The following is an 8,454-nucleotide window of genomic DNA, read 5'->3' as shown; positions in this document are numbered from 1 at the left end:
GTTACTTTGGAAAAAAATATATTTTTTTAGTTACTTTGGAAAAAAAAATATTTTTTTAGTTACTTTGGAAAAAAAAATATTTTTTTAGTTACTTTGGAAAAAAATATATTTTTTTAATTACTTTGGAAAAAAAAAATTTTTTTTAGTTACTTTGGAAAAAAAAAATTTTTTTTAGTTACTTTGGAAAAAAAATATTTTTTTAGTTACTTTGGAAAAAAAAAATTTTTTTTTAGTTACTTTGGAAAAAAAAATATTTTTTTAGTTACTTTGAAAAAAAAAATATTTTTTTAGTTACTTTGGAAAAAAAAAAAAATTTTAGTTACTTTGGAAAAAAAAAAATTTTTTTAGTTACTTTGGAAAAAAAAAATTTTTTTAGTTACTTTGGAAAAAAAAATATTTTTTTAGTTACTTTGGAAAAAAAAATATTTTTTTAGTTACTTTGGAAAAAAAAATATTTTTTTAGTTACTTTGGAAAAAAAATATTTTTTTAGTTTCTTTGGAAAAAAAAATATTTTTTTAGTTACTTTGGAAAAAAAATTATTTTTTTAGTTACTTTGGAAAAAAAAATATTTTTTTAGTTACTTTGGAAAAAAAAATATTTTTTTAGTTACTTTGGAAAAAAAAATTTTTTTTTAATTACTTTGGAAAAAAAATTTTTTTTAGTTACTTTGGAAAAAAAATATATTTTTTAGTTACTTTGGAAAAAAAATATTTTTTTAATTACTTTGGAAAAAAAAAATTTTTTTAGTTACTTTGGAAAAAAAAAAATTTTTTTAGTTACTTTGGAAAAAAAAATTTTTTTTTAGTTACTTTGGAAAGAATTTTTTTTTTTAGTTACTTTGGAAAAAAAAATATTTTTTTAGTTAGTTTGGAAAAAAAAATATTTTTTTAGTTACTTTGGAAAAAAAAATATTTTTTTAGTTACTTTGGAAAAAAAAATATTTTTTTAGTTACTTTGGAAAAAAAAAAAATTTTAGTTACTTTGGAAAAAAAAAAAATTTTTTAGTTACTTTGGAAAAAAAAAAAAATTTTTAGTTACTTTGGAAAAAAAAATATTTTTTTAGTTACTTTGGAAAAAAAAATATTTTTTTAGTTACTTTGGAAAAAAAATTATTTTTTTAGTTACTTTGGAAAAAAAATATTTTTTTAGTTTCTTTGGAAAAAAGAATATTTTTTTAGTTACTTTGGAAAAAAAAATATTTTTTTAGTTACTTTGGAAAAAAAATTATTTTTTTAGTTACTTTGGGAAAAAAAATATTTTTTTAGTTACTTTGGAAAAAAAAAGTTTTTTTTAGTTACTTTGGAAAAAAAAATATTTTTTTAATTACTTTGGAAAAAAATATTTTTTTAGTTACTTTGGAAAAAAAAAATTTTTTTTAGTTACTTTGGAAAAAAAAATATTTTTTTAATTACTTTGGAAAAAAAATATTTTTTTAGTTACTTTGGAAAAAAAATTTTTTTTTTAGTTACTTTGGAAAAAAAAATATTTTTTTAGTTACTTTGGAAAAAAAATATTTTTTAGTTTCTTTGGAAAAATTTTTTTTTTTTTAGTTACTTTGGAAAAAAAAATATTTTTTTAGTTTCTTTGGAAAAAAAAATATTTTTTTAGTTACTTTGGAAAAAAAAAATTTTTTTTAGTTACTTTGGAAAAAAAAATATTTTTTTAGTTACTTTGGAAAAAAAAATATTTTTTTAGTTACTTTGGAAAAAAAATATTTTTTTAGTTACTTTGGAAAAAAAAATATTTTTTTAGTTACTTTGGAAAAAAAAATATTTTTTTAGTTACTTTGGGAAAAAAAATATTTTTTTAGTTACTTTGGGAAAAAAAATAATTTTTTAGTTACTTTGGAAAAAAAATTTTTTTTTTAGTTACTTTGGAAAAAAAATTATTTTTTTAGTTTCTTTGGAAAAAAAAATATTTTTTTAGTTACTTTGGAAAAAAAAAAAAATTTTTAGTTACTTTGGAAAAAAAAATATTTTTTTAGTTTCTTTGGAAAAAAAAAAATTTTTTTAGTTACTTTGGAAAAAAAAATATTTTTTTAGTTTCTTTGGAAAAAAAAATAATTTTTTAGTTACTTTGGAAAAGAAAATATTTTTTTAGTTACTTTGGAAAAAAAAATATTTTTTTAGTTACTTTGGAAAAAAAAATATTTTTTTAGTTACTTTGGAAAAAAAAATATTTTTTTAGTTACTTTGGAAAAAAAAATATTTTTTTAATTACTTTGGAAAAAAAAATTAAATTTTTTAGTTACTTTGGAAAAAAAAATATTTTTTTAGTTTCTTTGGAAAAAAAATGATTTTTTTAGTTACTTTGGAAAAAAAATTATTTTTTTAGTTACTTTGGAAAAAAAATATTTTTTTAGTTACTTTGGAAAAAAAAATATTTTTTTAGTTTCTTTGGAAAAAAAATTATTTTTTTAGTTACTTTGGAAAAAAAATTATTTTTTTAGTTACTTTGGAAAAAAAATATTTTTTTAGTTTCTTTGGAAAAAAAAATATTTTTTTAGTTACTTTGGAAAAAAAAATATTTTTTTAGTTACTTTGGAAAAAAAATTATTTTTTTAGTTACTTTGGAAAAAAAAATATTTTTTTAGTTACTTTGGAAAAAAAATATTTTTTTGGTTACTTTGGAAAAAAAAATGTTTTTTTTAGTTACTTTGGGAAAAAAAATATTTTTTTAGTTACTTTGGAAAAAAAATTATTTTTTTAGTTACTTTGGAAAAAAAAATATTTTTTTAGTTACTTTGGAAAAAAAAATATTTTTTTAGTTACTTTGGAAAAAAAAATATTTTTTTAGTTACTTTGGAAAAAAAAATATTTTTTTAGTTACTTTGGAAAAAAAAATATTTTTTTAGTTACTTTGGAAAAAAAAATATTTTTTTTAGTTACTTTGGAAAAAAAAATATTTTTTTAGTTACTTTGGAAAAAAAAATATTTTTTTAGTTACTTTGGAAAAAAAAATATTTTTTTAGTTACTTTGGAAAAAATAATAATTTTTTAGTTACTTTGGAAAAAAAAATATTTTTTTAGTTTCTTTGGAAAAAAAAATATTTTTTTAGTTACTTTGGAAAAAAAATTATTTTTTTAGTTACTTTGGAAAAAAAATATTTTTTTAGTTTCTTTGGAAAAAAAAATATTTTTTTAGTTACTTTGGAAAAAAAAATATTTTTTTAGTTACTTTGGAAAAAAAAATATTTTTTTAGTTACTTTGGAAAAAAAACATTTTTTTAGTTACTTTGGAAAAAAAAATATTTTTTTAGTTACTTTGGAAAAAAAACATTTTTTTAGTTACTTTGGAAAAAAAAATATTTTTTTAGTTTCTTTGGAAAAAAAAATATTTTTTTAGTTTCTTTGGAAAAAAAAATATTTTTTTAGTTACTTTGGGAAAAAAAATATTTTTTTAGTTACTTTGGGAAAAAAAATATTTTTTTAGTTTCTTTGGAAAAAAAAATTTTTTTTAGTTACTTTGGAAAAAAAAATATTTTTTTAGTTTCTTTGGAAAAAAAAATATTTTTTTAGTTACTTTGGGAAAAAAAATATTTTTTTAGTTACTTTGGAAAAAAAATATTTTTTTAGTTACTTTGGAAAAAAATATATTTTTTTAGTTACTTTGGAAAAAAAAATATTTTTTTAGTTACTTTGGAAAAAAAAATATTTTTTTAGTTACTTTGGAAAAAAATATATTTTTTTAATTACTTTGGAAAAAAAAAAAATTTTTTAGTTACTTTGGAAAAAAAAATTTTTTTTTAGTTACTTTGGAAAAAAAAATATTTTTTTAGTTACTTTGGAAAAAAAAAATTTTTTTTAGTTACTTTGGAAAAAAAAATATTTTTTTAGTTACTTTGAAAAAAAAATATATTTTTTTAGTTACTTTGGAAAAAAAAAAAAATTTTAGTTACTTTGGAAAAAAAAATATTTTTTTAGTTACTTTGGAAAAAAAAATTTTTTTTTAGTTACTTTGGAAAAAAAAATATTTTTTTAGTTACTTTGGAAAAAAAAATATTTTTTTAGTTACTTTGGAAAAAAATTATTTTTTTAGTTACTTTGGAAAAAAAATATTTTTTTAGTTTCTTTGGAAAAAAAAATATTTTTTTAGTTACTTTGGAAAAAAAATTATTTTTTTAGTTACTTTGGAAAAAAAAATATTTTTTTAGTTACTTTGGAAAAAAAAATATTTTTTTAGTTACTTTGGAAAAAAAATTTTTTTTTTAATTACTTTGGAAAAAAAATATTTTTTTAGTTACTTTGGAAAAAAAAATATTTTTTTAGTTACTTTGGAAAAAAAAATATTTTTTTAGTTACTTTGGAAAAAAAAATATTTTTTTAGTTACTTTGGAAAAAAAAATTTTTTTTTAGTTACTTTGGAAAAAAAAAATTTTGTTTAGTTACTTTGGAAAAAAAAATATTTTTTTAGTTACTTTGGAAAAAAAAATATTTTTTTAGTTACTTTGGAAAAAAATATATTTTTTTAGTTACTTTGGAAAAAAAATATTTTTTTAGTTACTTTGGAAAAAAAAATATTTTTTTAGTTACTTTGGAAAAAAAAATATTTTTTTAGTTACTTTGGAAAAAAAATATTTTTTTAGTTACTTTGGGAAAAAAAATAATTTTTTAGTTACTTTGGAAAAAAAAATTTTTTTTAGTTACTTTGGAAAAAAAAATATTTTTTTAGTTTCTTTGGAAAAAAAAATATTTTTTTAGTTACTTTGGAAAAAAAAAAAAAATTTTAGTTACTTTGGAAAAAAAAATATTTTTTTAGTTTCTTTGGAAAAAAAAAAAATTTTTTAGTTACTTTGGAAAAAAAAATATTTTTTTAGTTTCTTTGGAAAAAAAAATATTTTTTTAGTTACTTTGGAAAAGAAAATATTTTTTTAGTTACTTTGGAAAAAAAAATATTTTTTTAGTTACTTTGGAAAAAAAAATATTTTTTTAGTTACTTTGGAAAAAAAAATATTTTTTTAGTTACTTTGGAAAAAAAAATATTTTTTTAATTACTTTGGAAAAAAAAATAATTTTTTAGTTACTTTGGAAAAAAAAATATTTTTTTAGTTTCTTTGGAAAAAAAAATATTTTTTTAGTTACTTTGGAAAAAAAATTATTTTTTTAGTTACTTTGGAAAAAAAATATTTTTTTAGTTTCTTTGGAAAAAAAAATATTTTTTTAGTTACTTTGGAAAAAAAAATATTTTTTTAGTTACTTTGGAAAAAAAATTTTTTTTTTAGTTACTTTGGAAAAAAAAATATTTTTTTAGTTACTTTGGAAAAAAAATATTTTTTTAGTTACTTTGGAAAAAAAAATATTTTTTTAGTTACTTTGGAAAAAAAAATATTTTTTTAGTTACTTTGGAAAAAAAAATATTTTTTTAGTTACTTTGGAAAAAAATATATTTTTTTAGTTACTTTGGAAAAAAAAATATTTTTTTAGTTACTTTGGAAAAAAAAATATTTTTTTAGTTACTTTGGAAAAAAAAATTTTTTTTTTAGTTACTTTGGAAAAAAATATATTTTTTTAGTTACTTTGGAAAAAAAAAATTTTTTTAGTTACTTTGGAAAAAAAAATATTTTTTTAGTTACTTTGGAAAAAAAAATATTTTTTTAGTTACTTTGGAAAAAAAAATATTTTTTTAGTTACTTTGGAAAAAAATATATTTTTTTTAGTTACTTTGGAAAAAAAAATATTTTTTTAGTTACTTTGGAAAAAAAAATATTTTTTTAGTTACTTTGGAAAAAAAAATATTTTTTTAGTTACTTTGGAAAAAAAAATATTTTTTTAGTTACTTTGGAAAAAAAAATATTTTTTTAGTTACTTTGGAAAAAAAAATATTTTTTTAGTTACTTTGGAAAAAAAAAAAATTTTTAGTTACTTTGGAAAAAAAAATATTTTTTTAGTTTCTTTGGAAAAAAAACATTTTTTTAGTTACTTTGGAAAAAAAAAAAAATTTTTAGTTTCTTTGGAAAAAAAATTTTTTTTTTAGTTTCTTTGGAAAAAAAAAAAAATTTTAGTTTCTTTGGAAAAAAAAAATTTTTTTTTAGTTACTTTGGAAAAAAAAATATTTTTTTAGTTTCTTTGGAAAAAAAAATATTTTTTTAGTTACTTTGGAAAAGAAAATATTTTTTTAGTTACTTTGGGAAAAAAAATATTTTTTTAGTTACTTTGGAAAAAAAAATATTTTTTTAGTTACTTTGGAAAAAAAAATATTTTTTTTAGTTACTTTGGAAAAAAAAATATTTTTTTAGTTACTTTGGAAAAAAAATATTTTTTTAGTTTCTTTGGAAAAAAAAATATTTTTTTAGTTACTTTGGAAAAAAAATTATTTTTTTAGTTACTTTGGAAAAAAAATTATTTTTTTAGTTACTTTGGAAAAAAAAAATTTTTTTAGTTACTTTGGAAAAAAAAATATTTTTTTAATTACTTTGGAAAAAAAAAATTTTTAGTTACTTTGGAAAAAAATATATTTTTTTAGTTACTTTGGAAAAAAAAATATTTTTTTAATTACTTTGGAAAAAAAAATATTTTTTTAGTTACTTTGGGAAAAAAAATATTTTTTTAGTTACTTTGGAAAAAAAATTATTTTTTTAGTTACTTTGGAAAAAAAAATATTTTTTTAGTTACTTTGGAAAAAAAAATATTTTTTTAGTTACTTTGGAAAAAAAAATATTTTTTTAGTTACTTTGGAAAAAAAAATATTTTTTTAGTTACTTTGGAAAAAAAAATATTTTTTTAGTTACTTTGGAAAAAAAAATATTTTTTTTAGTTACTTTGGAAAAAAAAATATTTTTTTAGTTACTTTGGAAAAAAAAATATTTTTTTAGTTACTTTGGAAAAAAAAATATTTTTTTAGTTACTTTGGAAAAAATAATAATTTTTTAGTTACTTTGGAAAAAAAAATATTTTTTTAGTTTCTTTGGAAAAAAAAATATTTTTTTAGTTACTTTGGAAAAAAAATTATTTTTTTAGTTACTTTGGAAAAAAAATATTTTTTTAGTTTCTTTGGAAAAAAAAATATTTTTTTAGTTACTTTGGAAAAAAAAATATTTTTTTAGTTACTTTGGAAAAAAAAATATTTTTTTAGTTACTTTGGAAAAAAAACATTTTTTTAGTTACTTTGGAAAAAAAAATATTTTTTTAGTTACTTTGGAAAAAAAACATTTTTTTAGTTACTTTGGAAAAAAAAATATTTTTTTAGTTTCTTTGGAAAAAAAAATATTTTTTTAGTTTCTTTGGAAAAAAAAATATTTTTTTAGTTACTTTGGGAAAAAAAATATTTTTTTAGTTACTTTGGGAAAAAAAATATTTTTTTAGTTTCTTTGGAAAAAAAAATTTTTTTTAGTTACTTTGGAAAAAAAAATATTTTTTTAGTTTCTTTGGAAAAAAAAATATTTTTTTAGTTACTTTGGGAAAAAAAATATTTTTTTAGTTACTTTGGAAAAAAAATATTTTTTTAGTTACTTTGGAAAAAAATATATTTTTTTAGTTACTTTGGAAAAAAAAATATTTTTTTAGTTACTTTGGAAAAAAAAATTTTTTTTTAGTTACTTTGGAAAAAAAAATATTTTTTTAGTTACTTTGGAAAAAAAAATTTTTTTTTAGTTACTTTGGAAAAAAAAATATTTTTTTAGTTACTTTGAAAAAAAAATATATTTTTTTAGTTACTTTGGAAAAAAAAAAAAATTTTAGTTACTTTGGAAAAAAAAATATTTTTTTAGTTACTTTGGAAAAAAAAATTTTTTTTTAGTTACTTTGGAAAAAAAAATATTTTTTTAGTTACTTTGGAAAAAAAAATATTTTTTTAGTTACTTTGGAAAAAAATTATTTTTTTAGTTACTTTGGAAAAAAAATATTTTTTTAGTTTCTTTGGAAAAAAAAATATTTTTTTAGTTACTTTGGAAAAAAAATTATTTTTTTAGTTACTTTGGAAAAAAAAATATTTTTTTAGTTACTTTGGAAAAAAAAATATTTTTTTAGTTACTTTGGAAAAAAAAATTTTTTTTTAATTACTTTGGAAAAAAAATATTTTTTTAGTTACTTTGGAAAAAAAAATATTTTTTTAGTTACTTTGGAAAAAAAAATATTTTTTTAGTTACTTTGGAAAAAAAAATATTTTTTTAGTTACTTTGGAAAAAAAAATTTTTTTTTAGTTACTTTGGAAAAAAAAAATTTTGTTTAGTTACTTTGGAAAAAAAAATATTTTTTTAGTTACTTTGGAAAAAAAAATATTTTTTTAGTTACTTTGGAAAAAAATATATTTTTTTAGTTACTTTGGAAAAAAAATATTTTTTTAGTTACTTTGGAAAAAAAAATATTTTTTTAGTTACTTTGGAAAAAAAAATATTTTTTTAGTTACTTTGGAAAAAAAATATTTTTTTAGTTACTTTGGGAAAAAAAATAATTTTTTAGTTACTTTGGAAAAAAAAATTTTTTTTAGTTACTTTGGAAAAAAAAATATTTTTTTAG

Source organism: Melanostigma gelatinosum (genome assembly GCF_949748355.1).
Source record: "Melanostigma gelatinosum genome assembly, chromosome: 13".
In the NCBI taxonomy this organism is placed as follows: domain Eukaryota; kingdom Metazoa; phylum Chordata; class Actinopteri; order Perciformes; family Zoarcidae; genus Melanostigma; species Melanostigma gelatinosum.
This window is presented reverse-complemented; position numbering follows the sequence as displayed.